Consider the following 19,170-nt stretch of genomic DNA (forward strand, 5'->3'; position numbering starts at 1 on the left):
TCAGCTTCTCCAGAGCAAGAGTCTGCTCCCAATGGCCGTCTTCAAATTGTCTCTCATCTGCAGCTCCTGTGCTTTCTTCAAAGTGTCCCTCTTGGCTGTAGCTCCTCTTCAAAATGTCACTCACAAGACCTTGTGGATCACACCCCCTTTATATAGTGTATGGATGAGTGGAGGAATGGGGATAAAAACTAAAGGACAAATGGGGTGGGATGGGGGGATGATTTGGGTGTTCTTTTTTCACTTTTATTTTTTATTCTTGTTCTGGTTCTTTCTGATGTAAGGAAAATGTTCAGAGATAGATTGTGGTGATGAACGCATAACTATGTTATCATACTGTGGACAGTGGATTGTATATCATGGATGATTGTACAGTGTGTGAATGTATTTCAATAAAACTGAATTTAATAAAAAAAAAAAAATGTCACTCACAGCTGCACTGAGTTCCTTCTGTTTGTCAGCCCATTTATAAGGCTCCACTGATCAAGGCCCATCCTGAATGGGTGAGGCCATGCCTCCATGGAAATATCTCATCAGAGTCATCACCTACAGTTGGGTGGGGCGCATCTCCACAGAAACATTGTAATTGTAGAATTACAATCTAATCAACACTGATAACATCTGCCCACACAAGATTACATCGACTATAATGGCATTTGGGGGGACAGAATACATTCAAACTGGCACACCTTCAAAAACATGAAGGTCATGAAAGACGAAGGCTGATTAAAAGAGACATTACAACTAAATGAAATATGCAATTCTGGATTGGATACAGGGCCGGAAAATAGGACATTAGTAGGACAATTGGCAAAATATGAGTAACGTCTATTGATTAAATACTAACGTATCAATGTTAATTTCTTGATTTTGATAATTGTACTATGGTCATGTAACAGGATGTTGCTGTTTTTAGGAAATACATACTGAAGCATGTAGAGGTAAAGGGGTACAATGTCTGCAACTTACTCTCTTATGTTCCAGAAAAAAAACAGAGAGTGAACAAATGCTCACATTTGGGGAACTGGATGAAGGGTAGGACAGTCTTTGTGCTATTTCTGCAGTTTTCTTGTAAATTGCAATAAATCTTTAAAATCCCTCTTTTTAATCCTCACCCTCTCCAGCTACCATACCATTTCTCTGTCCTTTACAGCAAAACTCCTTGAAAGCCTATCCAAGCTCACTGTCTCTGCTTCCTCTCCATCTATCCCTTCTTCAGCAAAACCTGAGCATTCAGGATTTTAGCCCCATTACTCCATCAAAAGTGTACCCGTCCAGATCAAGGAGACAGCAACATCAAACTCCATCCTCACCTTATTCAGCATCATTTGTCACAGTCAGTAACTCCTTCACTGAATGCTTTTGTAACTACTTCCAGGTACGTCTCTTCCAAGGTTCTCCTCCTACCTCCTAGGCCTGTCCTGGGCTCCATCACTGTCGTCTCTCACCACCACACCTTCCCCTCGGATCTCTTCTCCTCCAAATACACTCATTCTCAGCCTCTCATCCAGTCCCAAGACTGTAAGTCCTACCAATTCACAGATGACTTCTCTAGCCCCAAACTCCACTCTCCAACCGCCTATCTCCACATGTCTACTGACCTCGCTGTCCTTCCCACCACCACACAGTTGCCAGTCTTCCGGTCTCAATTAGTGGAAACTCCATGCTTCCTGTTGCTTGAGCCATCAACTCTCCAAGCATCTTTGCCTCCTACCTTACTCCCTACATCCAATTCCTTCATACTTGCTGTTGGTTTTATCTTCAAAATAAAAGATTCTAATCACTACTCAACATGATAACCCTGGTCCTATCCACTAAAATCTCTGCCCTGGAAAATTTTAACTGCCCCTCCTAACTGGTCTCCCTGATCCCTCCCCACACCCTCACTCCACCATGGTCTATTATCAAGGTAGCCAGAGAGATCCCTCTTATATAGAGAAATCTGATCAGAACTATCACTTCTTAAAACTGTTTGGCTGTTTCCCATCTCACTCCCCTGCACCCTCACCTGCCAGCAGGCAATCCTCTCTAACCTCCCCTCCTGTACCTCTCCCCTTTCAGCTCTGCTCCAGCCACCAGCCTCCCTGTAGGCAGGAAAGGCCACAGCCACATGCTGGCTTCTGGGCTCCCAGGCTTGGTGTCCCCTGGGCCTGGGGGCTCTTCCTCCAAGCCTCTGCTCATCTCATGCCCTCACTGAGACTGCCGAGAGGTCTTCCCTCACCATCCCATATAAATAGCAACCAACCCACCCCCCAAGTGCCCCCATTTCTCCTTACTCTTTTGTTTTTCTCTGTAGCTCTTAACATGCCTCACATTATATATTTGCCCATCTCTTCTCTCTATATTAGTGCTGTCCAACAGGAATAAAATGTAAGCCGAAAATGCTAGCCACATATGCAATATAATTTTCCAGTAGCCATATTAAGTTAAAAAAAAAAAAATGTGAAATACATTTTATTTTAACATATCCAAAATATAATTTCAATATATAATTAACATAAATTAACATATACTATAAACATTATTGCTGAGATTTTGTTTTTAATATTTTATCTATTTTTATATTTTATATTTTTAACTAAATCTTTGAAATCTGATGTGTATTTTACACTTACAATACATCTCAGCTTTAAGAGTCACATTTCAAGTGCTCAACAGCCACATGTGGCCTACAGCATCCCCGGTGGACAGTGTGGTTCTAGACCACAAGCTTCAGGAGAGCAGGGATTCTTGTCTTTTATTCACTTCTGTCTCCCATGCACCTAAAGCAGTACCAGGCATGTAGGAGACATTCAAATTATGTGTTGAAGAAATCTTGTTAAAACTGCAAAGATTTAAGATCAGCACTGGGCAAAATAGCACCACTTAAAATTGAAAATATACTAGCAAGATACCAAGCTTTCTCAAACCAGACAAAATATAAAGAATGGAAAAGACTCTGTGAAATACCATGACAGATCACTGTTGTATAACTTTTCAAGGAAAAGAAAAAAAAGAAAGGTAACTGCCTAAGACAGAAAAAGTATCTTATGATAGAAACACAAGTTATTTTTTTAAACTTAGCTAATATTTATTTAGGACAAAGCTGGCTGAAAAAATATTTTAAAGGCTGAACTCTTCACTTGATCATCCTTACAAGTACATATAAGCATCTAGCTTCAAAATATCCAAACTGCCCCAAGAACCTGATGTTGCCCTGAGATCCTAATTAGATTTCTTTAACATTTTAGGAATAACAAAAGGTACAGACCAGTATTCATGTCCACAGGTAAAGGTTCACTTTGATTTGAGGAACTTAAACCTCACTGTGGGCACCCAATGTCCACACTCGCCTTATTTTGCTGAAGTGTATTTGTTTTAAATGTTCCTTAATTCTTTATTCTAAATATTTTATCTTTCATACACCTGAATTTTTCCTCCTTGTGTTTAGAGTTTCTAAAACATTTTTTCTTCTGTTTTTCCTCTTCCCACACCTGTTTTTCACACTGACTTATGCAAAATTCCCTATCAAAGCTAACATACAATGGAATTGCATAAAATTCTCACTTGTTCTTGCCATCTGTCGTGTTATGATTTAAATTTATATTCACAAGTTGTACCAGAATACCTGATCCAAATAATTTCAGACAACACATCAGTATAGAGCAGCAATTCTCAAATTGCTTCAGGAGGTACAAGAAATCAAAAATATTTTTATAATAACACTAAGATGCCATTTGCCTTTTTATTGCGCTGATTTTTGTGCTGATGGTACAAAAGCAATGTGGGTCAGGCTTCCTGGCACCTTAGCACAAAACAAGACAGCGGGGCAAACTGTACTAGTAGTCACTGTATTCTTCACCAGCACTTGCAGTCAAAAAAGATGCAAGTTTCATTTTAACATTTCTTGATGAAACAGTAAAAATTATTAATTTTATTAAATTTCATCCCTTGAGTACACAACTTTTTAATATCTGTGTTTAGAAAATGGAGGTACTCATAGAGCACTTCTGGGCATTCTATGGTTGTCTAGAGAAAAAGCACTTGTGCAGCTGTAGAAGCTGCAAGATGAACCAGACACTAAATGAAATTAGTAAGACACAAAAGGACAAATACATGATTCCAGTTATATGAAATATCTAGAGTAGGCAAATTCATAGAGACAAAGTAGATTAGAGGTTACCAGAGGCTGGGGGAGGGAGGAATGGGGAATTATTGGTTAATGGGTGCAGTGTTTCTGTTTGGAGTGATGAAAAAGTTTTAGTAATGGAAGATGGCGATGTCAGCAAAACACTGTAAAAGTAATTAATACCAGTGAATTGTACACTAAAAAATGATTAAAATGGCAAATGTTATATACGTTACCTCAATAAAAATAAAGATGAAACAGTCATTTTTTTATGAAACACTATCTTTACTTGAAAGAACTATGAACAAACTAGTTAGTATAGGGTGGAGTATTTTTCCCAAAGGGAATAAAGTGAGCCTGTCACTTGAAAGAAAATAGTATTTGTTACCAACGATAAAATTCAAGCTTTTAAGTAAAAATTAGAATTTTGAAAAACATCTGCCACCATGAGCTTGACAAAAGATCCATCCACAGGCAAAAGATCCAATTCAAAACACAGGACAGTCCAATGGATTTTAAGGTCCAAAAGTTCACTGATATGGTTTCAGATTCTACATTGCAATTAGCCTTTAAAAAAAACTACCACTGTCGGGGGAGACAGAAGAAGATGGCAGCATAGAGAGGAGCAGAAGCTAGTTTGTTCCCCTGGAACAACTAATAAACAATGAGGAACAACCAGTTAATAAGCTGGAAAAACTGCGGGGGGACAAACACGACTGTCCATTCATCATACACCAACCTGAATTGGGAGGAATGCCTGAGATTGCAGCATAAAATCTATTAGTAAAAACTGTGGATCCAAGCTGGGAGCCCCTCCCTCCATGGCCCGAACTGCAAAGCCTCGCAGTGCTAGAGAGAAGCACTCTCCCAGCAAGCGAATATAGCTCAGCTGAGCTCCAACTGGGGTTTTAATTAACAAATGTGGACTGCTCAATACAACCTATGAATCCCCAACAAGCAGACAGAGGTTTTTTGTGACAACTGACCTTGGAGAGCTGGAGGGTTGCCATGAACTGGCCCTGACGGGGTTTTTCTGCCCCTTTCTTGGCTCAGTGGAGAAAGCCTCAGCCATTTTCAGTTCCCAGCACTCTGACCCAGACAAGAGTGGAGACAGCACAGGCAGAGAATCTATTCAAATGCTAATGACCTCTCCCGAGGCGGGGGGTATCTTCCCTAAGAGGAAAGAGGTGGGGCTCAGCTCTACTACCCACCCTTCATTCAGAACCAGACCCCAGAGCCTGGGGGAAAACAGCCACAGGCCACACCTCCTCACAACAGTCTGGAGTTACAGGCTGACAGGTGCCACCTGCTGAGCAGAAAAGTATAGTGACTTGAGGCCTCACACGGTACACCAATCTGCTAAGACACACCCTCAGGGAGACGTGATACTATTGCCTCCTTCTAAGACCTGAGCCCATTCTGGTCTGGGAAAACCTGATTGGGGTAACCAAGGAAACCAGATGCCTAGACAATAGAAAACTACAACCTACACTAAGAAAACAAAGTTATGGCCCAGTCAAAGGAAAAAACTTACACTTCATCTGAGATACAGGAATGTAAACAACTAATGCTAAATCAATTAAAAAAGTTTAGAGAAGATATGGCAAAAGAGATGAAGCATATAATGAAAACACTGGGCGTACATAAGGTAGAAATCGAAAGTTCGAAAAAACAACTGGCAGAATCTATGGAAATGAAAGACACAACACAAGAAATGAAAGACACAATGGAAACATACAACAGCAGATCTCAAGAGGCAGAAGAAAACACTCAGGAACTGGAGAACAAGGCACCTGAAAGCCTACACACAAAAGAACAGATAGAGAAAAGAATGGAAAAAATATGAGCAATGTCTCTGGGAACTTAAGGACAAAACGAAATGCAGGAATGTACATGTCATTGGTGCCCCAGAAGGAGAAGAGAAGGGAAAAGGGGAAGAAGCAATAATAGAGGAAATAATCAATGAAAATTTCCCACCTCTTATGAAAGACACAAAATTACAGATCCAAGAAGCGCAGCATGCCCCAAACAGAATAGATCTGAATAGGCCTATGCCAAAACACTTAATAATCAGATTATCAAACGTCAAAGATAAAGAGAGAATCCTGAAAGCAGCAAGAGAAAAGCGATTCATCACATACAAAGGAAGCTTGATAAGACTATGTGCAGATTTCTCAACAGAAACCATGGAGGCAAGAAGTAAGTGGGGTGATATATTTAAGATACTGAAAGAAAAACCACCAACCAAGAATACTATATCTGGCAAAACTGTCCTTCAAATATGAGGGAGAGCTTAAAATATTCTCTGACAAACAGACAATGACAGTTTGTGAACAAGATACCTGCTCTACAGGAAACACTAAAAGGAGCACTACAGACAGAAAGGAAAAGACAGGAGTATGAGGTTTGGAACACGATTTTGGGAGATGGTAGCACAGCAATGTAAGTACACTGAATAAAGATGACTGTGAGCATAGATGAAAGAGGAAGGTTAGAACCATGTGGGACAACCAGAACGAAATAGGAAAGATAAAGACTGGGACTGTATAACTCAGTGAAACCTAGGGTGCTCAATGATTGTAATAAAAAGTACAAATACGTTTTTACATGAGGTAGAACAAATGACTACCAACATTGCAAGGTGTTAAAAATAGGGTGGGATTGGGGGGAAAATACAATCAACGCAAAGTAGAGACTATAATCAACAGAAACATTGTATTATGCTTCCTTTGATATAACAAAGGCAATATACCAAAGCTAATTGCATATGGGGTGGGGGGGGGCATAGGGGAAGGGTATGGGACTCCTGGCATTGGTGGTGATGTTTGACTTTATTCTACTTTAGTTTAATGCTATCTTTTCTTTTGTTGCTTTCTAGCTCTCATGTTTTTTTTCTCTCACTCTTTCTTTTTCCTTTTTCTTTTGTCTTTCTACCTTCTTTGACTCTTCCTTCTCCTTTGTGGAAGAAATGGAGATGTCTTTATATAGATAGTGGCGATGGTGGTGAATACATAAATACGTGACTATACAGGGAACCATCAATTGTTTACTTAGGACAGAATGTATGGTGTGTGAACAAAACCATCTTAAAAAAAAGAGTTGATGAAGAAAACTTGAGGGCACTATATTGAGTGAAATAAGTCAGACACACAAGGACAAATATTGAGGGTCTCACTGATATGAACTAATTATAATACGTAAGCTCACAGACATGAAATATAAGTTACCAGGATATAGAACAAGGCTAAAGAATGGGGAGTGGTTGCTTAGTATGAACAGAATGTTCAACTAGGTTGAACTTAAATGTTTGGAAATGGACAGAGGTAATGGTAGCATGTCGTGAGAATAACTAACAGTGCTGAAAGGTGTGTGAAGGTGGTGAAAAGGGTAAGCTCAGAGTCAGGTATGTCACCAGAAGGAAAGTTGGAGGTTATAACATGGGAATGTATAAAGCAGTGAACCTTGTGGTGGACAACGTCCATGATTAACTGGACAAATATTAGAAATCCCTCTCATGAACTAGAACAAATGTATGACACTATAAATAGAAGTTCATAATAGAGGGGCATATAGGAAAAAATATATATACCTATTGCAAACTATATACTACAATTAGTAGTATGCTAACATTCTTTCATAAACAGTAACAAATGTACTATACCAAAACTATGAATCAATAATGGAGGGGGGGGTGGTTAGGGGTATGGGAGGATGTGAGTTTCCTTTTTTTGTCTTTATTTCTTTTCTGGAGTAACGAAAATGTTCCAAAAATTGAAAAAAAAAAATTGTGGTGATGGATGCACAGCTGTATGATGGTACCATGGGCAAATGATTGTACACTTTGGATCTTTGGATAGTTGTATGATATGTGAACAATCTCAATAAAAAATTAAAAATAAATAAATAAATGCTACCATTGTCAATTTTTGGTGTAGGATCAAAGAAGAATATTTACAATTATATGAAAATGCTATTAAAATATTCCTTTTCAAACTATATATCTGTGTAAGGCTAGATTTTCTTCATAAATTTCAATCAAAACAACGTATTGCAACAGATTAAATGCAAAAGTAGATAAAAGAATCCAGCTGTCTATTAAGCCAGACAAAGATCTTTGCAAAAATGTAAAGCAATTCCAGTTTTCTAAATTTATTTTGTTTTGGAAGTTTTTTCACAAAAATTCTTATGTTACCATGCAATGCATTTATTAAAGTTATTTAATAATTCATTTTAAAATAATATTGTTCAATTTATTGCTTTTAAAATATATATTAATAAATAAAACTAAAAGCTTTTTGGGGGTCCTCAGTTTTTTAAGTATTAAAGGGTCCAAGATCAAAAAGTTTGAGACCCCTAGAATAGAATATATCTAAAGCCAAAGATATCCTACTATACTTTCATAGATAACCACTCCGTGTGGTGGGTACCCTCCCAGACCTTTCACCACACTTTTACACAGACATATGCATACGAAAAGCAGTTGTTTAAAACAAACCAAAAAACACTCGGTTTTAAGAACTGTGCTGAACTTGCCTTTTCAATTTGTTCTTCCCATATTTGTTCATATAAATCTGTATCATTCTTTAAAATGCTGCAAAATACACCCTAGTAGAGTTGGTTAAAATATGGTACATTTTTTTTCCAACTTTTAGCTGAAACTTGTATTTTAACTGTGTCACTAAATCAAGATAAATGCATAGAAGTCAGTGAAACCCATATATCACTCAGTTTCTGAAAATAAGCAGTTTCACAGCTTTCTAGGAGAAACCTGTATTTTGTTTTTTAAAGCAGTTTTATTGCGATACATTCACATATCATACAATCTATCCAACATGGACAATCAACAGTTCACACAGTTGTGCATTCATCACAATTAATTTTAGAGCATTTTTTATTACTAAAAACAAACAAACAAACAAAAACTCATACCCCTTATCCCCCACTATATTATTAGGTACATTTTCTTTTGATGAACATTTATTTGATTTATAATTTTTTACCATTAAACAATTCTGGCAAAAAAAAATGTCTTTTTTCCCCAATATTTCTTTACAATAGAATACCACAAATGAAACTGCTAGCATGGAGAGAAATTAAATACGCTTAAAAGTTATAAACTATTTCCCATTACTTCAAAGTGCTTTTATCTATAAGAAAATGGAGAGAAGGGGCTTTCCACAAGTCCCGGTATCTTCCTACTTTTCAAAAATCTGCCTTCTGCAGTTCAAAAATAGGTAACTATAAAATGTCCCGGTCAATTAATCCTCTCACCTATTAACAGTCAGACAATGATGCTACTTCTATACTATCTGTATAAACAACAATTTTAAATATTGCTTGATTTATTGCTTTTAAAATATATGTGATAAGTGATATAATAAAACCTAGAAAGTTTATCTGCTAAGTGTTTTATGGATTCCTACCCAGAGACCAATCTTCACCAAGTCCTGTTGATGATCTGCAGTTCTCTTACAATGTTGCTGACTAAAACCAGGCCTTCAGACTGGCCAAACTCATGAGGGCTGGGTAGTTTTCCAAAATCGCAGTTGAAGGGTATTCACATTTTAAGTTCTAATAGATAGTGACAAAGGCATGCCAAAAAGTCTTTGCCAATTTTCTCCCTAGTTGTGTAAGTGCTCATTCCTCCACACTCTTGCCAACACCAGATACTATCAATCTTGTTAATTTTTCACACCTGTTGGGCATAAGCTGCCATTACAGTTGGCATTTCTCTAATAACTAGTAAGACTGGCTGTTTCTTACCTACACATAATGGCTTTTCAGATATCCCCTTCTCAACTGCCAATTCATCTGTCTGTCTGTTTTTTCTTTTACCATGATGTCCACCTCTTTGAAATTAACAGGAGTTTGTTACCTCCTAATCTTTTTTTTTTTCTTCAAAATATGATCACTCTTGTTTAAGATAATTTCACAACTAAACACATTTCAGGGATCCTTAGATCCTGGCATCTAGATATAAAGCACAAATTAACTTGAAAACATATAATCCATATTCCACAAAGAGATATGAAACATCTATGTATCATGTATTTGAGAAACACAAACCATGGGATTATGCATGAATAGAAATAACCACCAATTTCCAATTTCCACACAGCAATACAGTGGTAAATTCACAAATTTACCACTATCAAGCAAAGACTGTCCTTTACCAATAGGTTTTACTGTCCCCATTTTCAGAGAGAAGCAAACTGAGAGACTCAGAGAATTTCATCAGTTTGCCCAAGATCACAGAGCTAAGACCTGACTCCAAGCAAGATGCCACTGGTCCTCCCTACCATTATGCTCCATGGCTAATCCTAATTTCACCCAGTTAGTAATGTGTGTACATTAAAGTGTTTATTTTTCTCCAAAGGTTCATTACCTCATTTGGGATAGCTTTAATAAAAAGACAAATACCAGGATCTTTAATCATCGCTATTGAATCTTGCCACTGTTAAAGTTAAAAACTGAGGTGGACTCAGTCAACCTTACCACCAGGGTTCCTGGTTTTATACCATGATTTGTAGTAATCCCCTTGTCACAGACAGGTATCCTAAGAGCAGCTCTGAATCCATGGGACGTTTTAGGGCACAGTCATTCCCAAAAGCGTTCAACAGGATCCATAGTGAGCAGATCCCAAAATGGACTTAACTCAAAAAGGCATCAAGTCTTAAACAATAAAAAAAAATAACATCTGATAAATGGCATTAATTACACTGCTTGAGCCCTAAAAGTCATACACATGAAGAATGAGAATAATCACCACCCCATCAGGCACACAGACTGCTCGTGCCACCCTCTAGCTCAGCCTCTACCTCCATCCTGCCTCATCCTTGAGCCTCTCTAATCCGGAACAGCTTGTAGTTCCCCCCACACATCAACATCTCTCGTGCTTACAAGCCTTGGCTCCTGCTGTCCCTCCTGCCTTTTCCATACCCACTGCTCATGAATCCATCCCTGGCCTCTGTCCCAACACCCAGGCTAAGCATAACATGCCCCCTGTGTTTCTGGGGCATCCCACAGACACCGCACGACATATGGCTGTTACAGCTTCTCCTTCCCTGCAGAGATTTTAACCCACCTTTAGGAGCTCTGCCACCGTGAGCCACTGATACCAGAGAAAATAAAAATTACATCAAGCAGGGACTGAGACAAAGTGAAAGCCACTGCATACTATGTACTTTTCTTCAAATCAAATGCCTTATCCTTCTTTCTAGCTCTGAAACCTACCATGGAACTATGAGCATAGGTGCTCAATCTATGTTTGTAAATTAAAAATCTATAAATGCCATAAGGAATGAATGCATTTCTGAAACTAAAAAAACATAGACACAGGTAAAGTAACACACCAAAAAGGGGAAATTAAAAATTTTAACTGCACTTAACTCACCAAAGGTAAAGGAAGAAGCTTCTCTATCATTTTTGCAAAGTCAGCTGACTTTTTAAAGATAGATATTTGGGGATCACTGAAGATTACCCAAGAACCTCTTGAATAGTTTTAACATCAGTTTCTTTTAACTAAGCTCTCCAGTCATCATCTGCCCATCTAGGGCAGCAAGCTGAGTGGCACCATCCTTTGGAAGCCAACCCTTAATAAGGTCCCCACTATAAGAAAATATTGTTTGAGTTGAGATCCAAAATTCAAGACTAGTAAGTATGGGAGGACATGAACACTAGGTATTTGAGCTATGAGTTATCAGAGCTAAATCTTTGTAGCTTTTAATTTAAATTTTATATGCAAGGGGCACATATGAAATAGGAGACAGGCTTGTCAGTGCAACATCCATGGTACAGAATGAATAAGACAGTTGCTTGACTTATATAGTACTTTATGCTTTAAAATATAATTCTAACCAATTACATCATTGCACGCTCCAATGAAAGAAACTCTTTGTTGTCTAATTATGACTAACGATGTCAATATAAAGTTAACATTTTTCACAGAGCGTTTTCAAATTTCAATGTGCATGCCTTTGACATAGCATTTCCCAGCCTAAGAATTTACCTTATAAAAATATCCAAGCATTCTTAATTTAGGAGAGTATTGTTTTCTGCTCTATTTCTTGCCAAAAATTTTCTAGTTAGTCACTTTCATATTACAGATAAGTGTAAATTTCACTAAATATTTAAGTCCCTTTATTTGGAATCTTTTTCACTTTTTTTTTTTTAACTAAAATAACCTTTACCTCATTTCCACCCCCACCACACACACAAAAAAATACCCAAGCAGGAGTCCAATGACATACATATATGTTTGCACACTGAATTTACTACGCAAAGAAGAAAGATTAGATTATCGCACACCCTTGCTGAACAATGCAGGTTAAAAAAGAGAGAACTATTTGTACCTACAGTGAAGATTCTTCATGATGCAGTATTTAGTAAAAGCACAATCTATAAATTATAGGATTTGATAACTATATTCATAAATGTTTGTGGATACATGCATAGAAGAATTTCTGGAAAATAATATTCCAAGTTACCAGTGGTAACCCCTGGGAAATAACATGGGGATAGAGAAGATTGGAAAACACATTTTCACATTTTACTTCATGTGTTTTTAATTAATTTGATTGTATACATACGCAAAAATACATCAAGTTGTTCACTTATTATATACTCTACTGTATCTAGGTTATGCCACAATCAAAAAGAAAAAAGGTAATACATGCTCATTGTAAATAAAAATAAAAAGGTATCACCCACAGATTCTTCTTATGAGTACACATCCCAAAAAGATTTTCCATATTTGTTATAACCACTAAATTTAACCTACATCCAGACTTTGATCTGAATTTCAAGAGGAAAAATACAACAGCTGACATTGTAGTGACTACTGGGTGTTACTATACTGATGCTTTAGATGCATTATCCCACAGGATCCAATGAAATATCATTTCCATTCTAACCTCCCTTGACCTCAATTTCCTCATTCTAAATCAAAACTGTGCACTCAGTAAATGGAACAAGAACTCAAACCCAAATCTAAGACCTCACATCCCACGTTCTTTAAGCCCTACCCTGTGGTTTCTCCCTCCTATTCTCTTCTGATCCTAATATATCAAATTTAAGAGACTTCCTTCTACAAGTCAGTGTATCAAGCTTGGTAACAAGCTGGGACAAACAGGCACTGTGAACTCCACGTCAGACACCTCTACCTCTTCCGCAATCTAAGAACACATCCCTGAATCCCAATCATTCCCTGAGACAAAAGCCGTGATCTCTTCTTGTCCTTGCCTGCTGCCTGTGCTCATACCTCCTCCCAGGCCCCCTCCCACTTCCCAGCATTTCTTTTACCTTAAGATGAAATTGCTAAAAATGCACTGAAACAAAAAATAGTCTCATTTTCTGTTTTAAAACAGGATGTCTGAATTTTTCATTCTACAGTAAGCCATAGATTCCAGACTACCTAAGCCTTTTTCCTAAAGGAAGACAAAACCAACCCTTCAAGGAAGCCAAACAAGATTTCTGTACTCCAGAGAAGGCAAGAAATAGGACATCTCTGCTCTGACTTGCCGATGCAAGTATGATCAGACTGCTGTATAAGCTACTTTGAGGATTTGGACAACTTAAATGGGAGGAATGAAGGCAAGGCAGAGTCACAGGACCTGAAATCACGTCCCACTAAAAAGCACCTGCAGGGCCTTGGGCAAGTCACTTCTCCCAGAGCTTTATGGGGAATTCTTTGGTAAAGCACTAATATCACTAAAGAATCTGTTGTGCTACCTCATTTTTATTATTTTTCCTTTTTTAAAACAGGTATTAGTTTCTTAAACAAATGGTGCTGGGAAAATTAAATACCAACATGCAGAAGAATACAAGTAGATCCCTCCTCACAGTGTGTGTGTGTATATACATACATATATATCAACTTAAAATGAATTGAATGTGATTGGGAAAGCCATGTGGATCACACTCCCCTTTGTCCAGTGTATGGATGGATGAGTAGAAAAATGAGGACAAAAAAAAAAAAGCAGTGTTTTTTACTTCAATTGTTCTTTTTCACTTTAATTTTTATTCTTATTACTTCTGTGTGTGTGGTAATGAAAAAGTTCAAAAATTGATTTTGGTGATGGACACACAACTATACGGTGGTACTGTGAACAACTGATTGTACGCTTTGTATGACTGCATGGAATGTGAAGATATCTCAATAAAATTGAATTATTAAAAATAAATAAATTGAAGACCACAGGACTATCAAACTTCTAGAATAAAACATAGGGAAGCAACTTCAGGACTTTGTGTTAGGCAATGGTTTCTTAGACTATGCCCAAAGGACAAGCAACAAGAGAAAAAAATAGATAAATGGGACCCCATCAAAATTAAAAACTTTCATACCTCAAAGGATTTTACCATGAAAGTAAAATGACAACCTACACAATGAGAGAAAACATTAGGAAAGCACATAGCTGATAAAGGATTAATATCCAGAATATATAAAGAAATTCTTCAACTCAACAATAAAAAGATAAAAAAAATAATTTAAAAATGGGCAATAGATGTGAATAGATATCTCTCCAAAGAAGATATACAAATAGCCAGAAAGCACATAAAAACATGCTCAACATAATTAGCCATCAGTGAAATGCAAATGAGAACCACAATTAGATACCATTTCACACCCACTAGAATGGTCACTATTAAAAAAAAACAGAAAATGACAATTGTTGGAGAATATGCAGAGAAATAGGAACACTCATTCATTACTGGTGGCAACATAAAATGGCGCAGCCACCAGAGAAGGCAATTTGGCAGTTCCTCAGAAAGTACAGAATTGCCATATGACCTGGTGATTCCACTTTTAGGTATATACCCGGAAGAACTGAGATCAGTGACTCAGACATTTGCATGCTGGTGTTCACAGTGGCATTATTCACAATTGCCAAAAGGTGGAAGAGACCCAAATGAAAAATGGATAAACAAAATGTGGTATATACATACAATGGAATATTATTCCACCGTAAAAAGGAATGAAGTTCTGATGCTTGCTACAACATGGATGAACTTTGAAAACAACATATTAAGGGAAATAAGCCAGACACAAAAGGACAAACACTGTATGATCTCACTTCAATGCAAATTAGTCATAAACTAGAATTCAGGTTGAGAGGGGCGTGAATTAATGCTCAATTGGTACAGAGTTTTTATTTGAGGTGAAGGAAAAGTTTTGGTAACGGATGGTAGTGACGGTAGCACAACATTGTGAATTTATTTAACACCACTTAATTGTACACCCGAAAACAGTTAAAATGATAACTTTTAGGTTATAAATATGTTACTAGACTAGAACAGTACAACATAAAAAAGTGAACCCTAACATAAGCTGTGGACTATAGTTACAATACTAAGGCTATATCAATTGTAACAAAGGTACCATACTAATACAAAACGTTAGCAATAAGGAAAACTGTATGGGGGGGAAGGGAGTAATGGGAACTCCGTATTTTCTGCCTGATTTGTGTGTAAATCTACAATTGTGCTAATAAAAAATTTTTTAATAGTAGGTGTTAACTAGAGTCCACAGTTTTCATTAGGATTCATTTTTCATGTTTAAGGTTCTATGGATTTGACAAATGTGTAATGTCATGTATAAGCCATTACAGTATCATACAGAATAGTTTCACTGCCCTGAAAACGCCTCAATATTGGTTCATCAATTGTAACAAATGTGCCACACTAATACAAGATGTTAATAATAGGAAAAACAGGGGGAGGGGGTGGTAGTGCAGAGTGGAAGAGGAGGTATATGGGAACTCAGCACCTTTTGCACAATTTCTGTAAACCTAAAACAGCTTTAAGAAGTAAGGTTTATTAAAAAAAAAAAAAAGTAGGTGTTTAACACATTCTGAAAAGAGTACATTGTATCAAAGGACTTGAGCAGACAAAAAAAAACAAGTCTTGAAAGGAACTATTCAGGCTAAGTCATGTGTTTCAAAATCAACTGGCCTAACACAGCACCCAGTTTTTGGTGACAACTGTGGCCAAAAACAAGATTCATAATTTCAGGAGGAGGATACTTTATGAAGCACCAGATTCTTAAATGTGCACAAAATGAAGGAAATTAGGTACTTCCAAAAAGTTTCATATTTCTTACAGCTAAAGTTCTATGAATAAAGCAGAAGGGATGCTCAATTTATGCCAGCATCCTAACTAAAATAATAAAGTGATTAATGTATTTTAAACCTAGCCCATGAAATCCATAAATGATTTGGCCAGTAGTTTCAATCTTGGGTCATCAAATCAAGTATTTAGATCACCACACACAGAAGCACTGGGCTTAGTCTACACTGCTTTGGAACCCAAGGCAGCTTCAGAAAATTTCCCAAATATTAACTGTATTAATAAAAAGCAGAATGGGCTGTCTATAAACAGATGCCACAGAGTAAGTCAACTGTCAGATGTCACAAATAATTCTTGTCCATCAGGCAAGAGGGTCTACTAAACTTAAGAGACTCTTTCAGCTCTATGTTATAAACAGAATGTGTTCACAGACACTTCTGAAAAAATGAACCAAGAAAATGAACCAAGATAATGAACCAAGATAAATAATTGTTGTCCGTCAGGCACAAGGGTCTACTGAACTTAAGAGACTCTTCCAGCTCTATTGTGTTATAAACAGAATGTGTTCACAGACATTTCTGGAAAATAAGAAAATGAACAAGATCCTAATAAATGATTTCTGGAAGAAAGGTGTATTCTAACTTGCTCCAATATTCATAATCACTCTCCATCACCAATATTCCTAACTCACTCTTCGTCTATTTACAGCAGAACCAGAAGGTTGAGATTTAACACCACCCCCACTCCCTTACTCATCTATCTAAATCACAAACTCTCAGCAGTATTCTACACAGTTAATTACACCTTCCTTCTCCACAGGCCTTCTTCTAGTTTCCCAGAACATTTTACTCTGCTTGTTTTCTTCTGCCTTACTGGTCTCCCTCAATCCTCCCTGATGGCTCCTTCTCCCTCCTAAGAGCCCCAGGCTCAGTCGCTTGGTGATCTTATCCAATTCCATGGTTTCAAATGCCACAACTCAATGAATCTCCTAATTTTCACCTCCATTCCCTGAGCTCCAGACAGATATATCCAATGGCCCACTCAACTTCTTCATTTAAATTTCTATTAAGTATTAGAAACTTAACAGTGCCAAAAGCAAAGACCCCATTTTCTATCTAAGTACCTGCTGCTTCCCCAATACTCTTCCCCCATCCCAGTAAATGATACCACCCTTCACCCCGTTGCTCGCACCAAAAAACCTGTTGTCATCCTTGACTCTTATCATACCCCTCATCTAAGCCACTGGCAAATCCTGTTGGCTCTTCCTTTGAAATATACGAAGTTATGGTTACGACCACTTGTCATTACCTCCTGTGCGGAAGAGTTACTTTCAAACTACTATCTTTTGAAAGTCCTGCTTACAAGGTTGGTCCTTGGCTGGCTTCAGGGAACTTGGATTTTGGAAGCGTTCCCACCATTAACTGTCAAGAGTGGCTCTCTGTGCCCAAGTCATGTGTACCAAACATTGGTTTATGTTCAACACCTGCTTTCAATCTGGGAATCTAGAATTTGGATACATGCTGGGCAGGAGATGATCAGCCTCCATAAAAAACCCTGGACACTGAGGCTCTAATAAGCTCCCCACCGTTGGCAACATTTCACGCAGGTTGTGACAACTTGTTGCTGGCAGAATAAACCATGTCCTGTGTGATTCCACTGGGAGAAGACCCTTTGAAGCTCATGCCTGGTTTCCCCCAGACTTCATTCCATGCACCTTTTCCCTTGCAGATTATGTTTGACATTCTTTTGCTGAGGTAACTCATGGCCCTGAGTATGGATCCTGTAAGTTCGAGAATCTTCAAATCCAGGGGTGGTCTCGGGAACCCCCGACACACCTCCAAAGCTAATACTATCATCTCTTGACTGGATATCACCATGGGGTTTGGCTCCCCATTTCCAGTGCTAAATATAATTTTCAACTGTTTTATGTTCCAAGCATCTCAAATCCACTAACCCTCTCTCCAGTGTGTGGAAGATTATCTACAAAGATGATCATCAATTCCCCCCTCTTTATACATTCACGCCATTTTATAATCAAGAAATGGAGTCTATTTCTACACCATCTCTTGAATTTAAGCTGATCTCATGACTTGTCTTGACCAACAGAAAATTGGGCAGACGTAACAATGTGACATTTCTGGGCCTCACCTTTAAGAGGCCTAGGAGTTGCTGCTTCTGCTTGTGGCAGGCAATCACCATGCCATAAAGAAGCCTGGGCTACCACTCAGTGATGAGATACCAAGTGATGAAAGACCACATGTCCACAACAAAGCAACTAGAGCCAATAAATGAATTCAGCAAAGGAGCAAGGTATAACATCAAGACACAAAAATTAGTAGTTTCTATACACTAGCAACGAAAAATTTGAGGAGGAAATTGAGGAAAAAAATTCCATTTACAATAGCAACTAAAAGAATCAAATAATTAGAAATAAATTTAACCAAGGATGCAAAGGAAACCTAAAGAAATGGAAGGACATTCCCTGTCCATGGATTATAAAACTAAATATTGTTAAGATGTCAATTTTGCCCAGAGATTTATAGATTCGGTGCAATCCCAATCAAAATTCCAACAGCCTTCTTTATAGAAATATCCAAAACCATCTTGAAAAGGAAGAATGAAGTTGGAAAACTCACACTTTCCAATTTTAAAACTTATTACAAAGCTAACAGAGTCAAAACAGCATGGTGCTGTCACAAGGACAAGGACTTAAAGACCAATGGAATCAAATTGAGAGTTCAGAAATAAACCCTCACATATGTGGCCAACTGATTTTTTAAAAGACTGCCAAGTCCACTCAATTGGAAAAGAACAGTCTCTTCAACAAATGGTGCTGTGAAAACTGGATATACAGTTCTTAAAAAATTCCTGAGCTAAGTACTTCATTGTGAAATAAAAAGACTACATACACAATGTGAGAAAATATTTGGAAACCACCTATCTGATAAAAATTTAATATACGGAATATATTAAAAAAATCCTGCAACTCAACCAGAGGA

Source organism: Choloepus didactylus, chromosome 5 (genome assembly GCF_015220235.1).
Source record: "Choloepus didactylus isolate mChoDid1 chromosome 5, mChoDid1.pri, whole genome shotgun sequence".
In the NCBI taxonomy this organism is placed as follows: domain Eukaryota; kingdom Metazoa; phylum Chordata; class Mammalia; order Pilosa; family Megalonychidae; genus Choloepus; species Choloepus didactylus.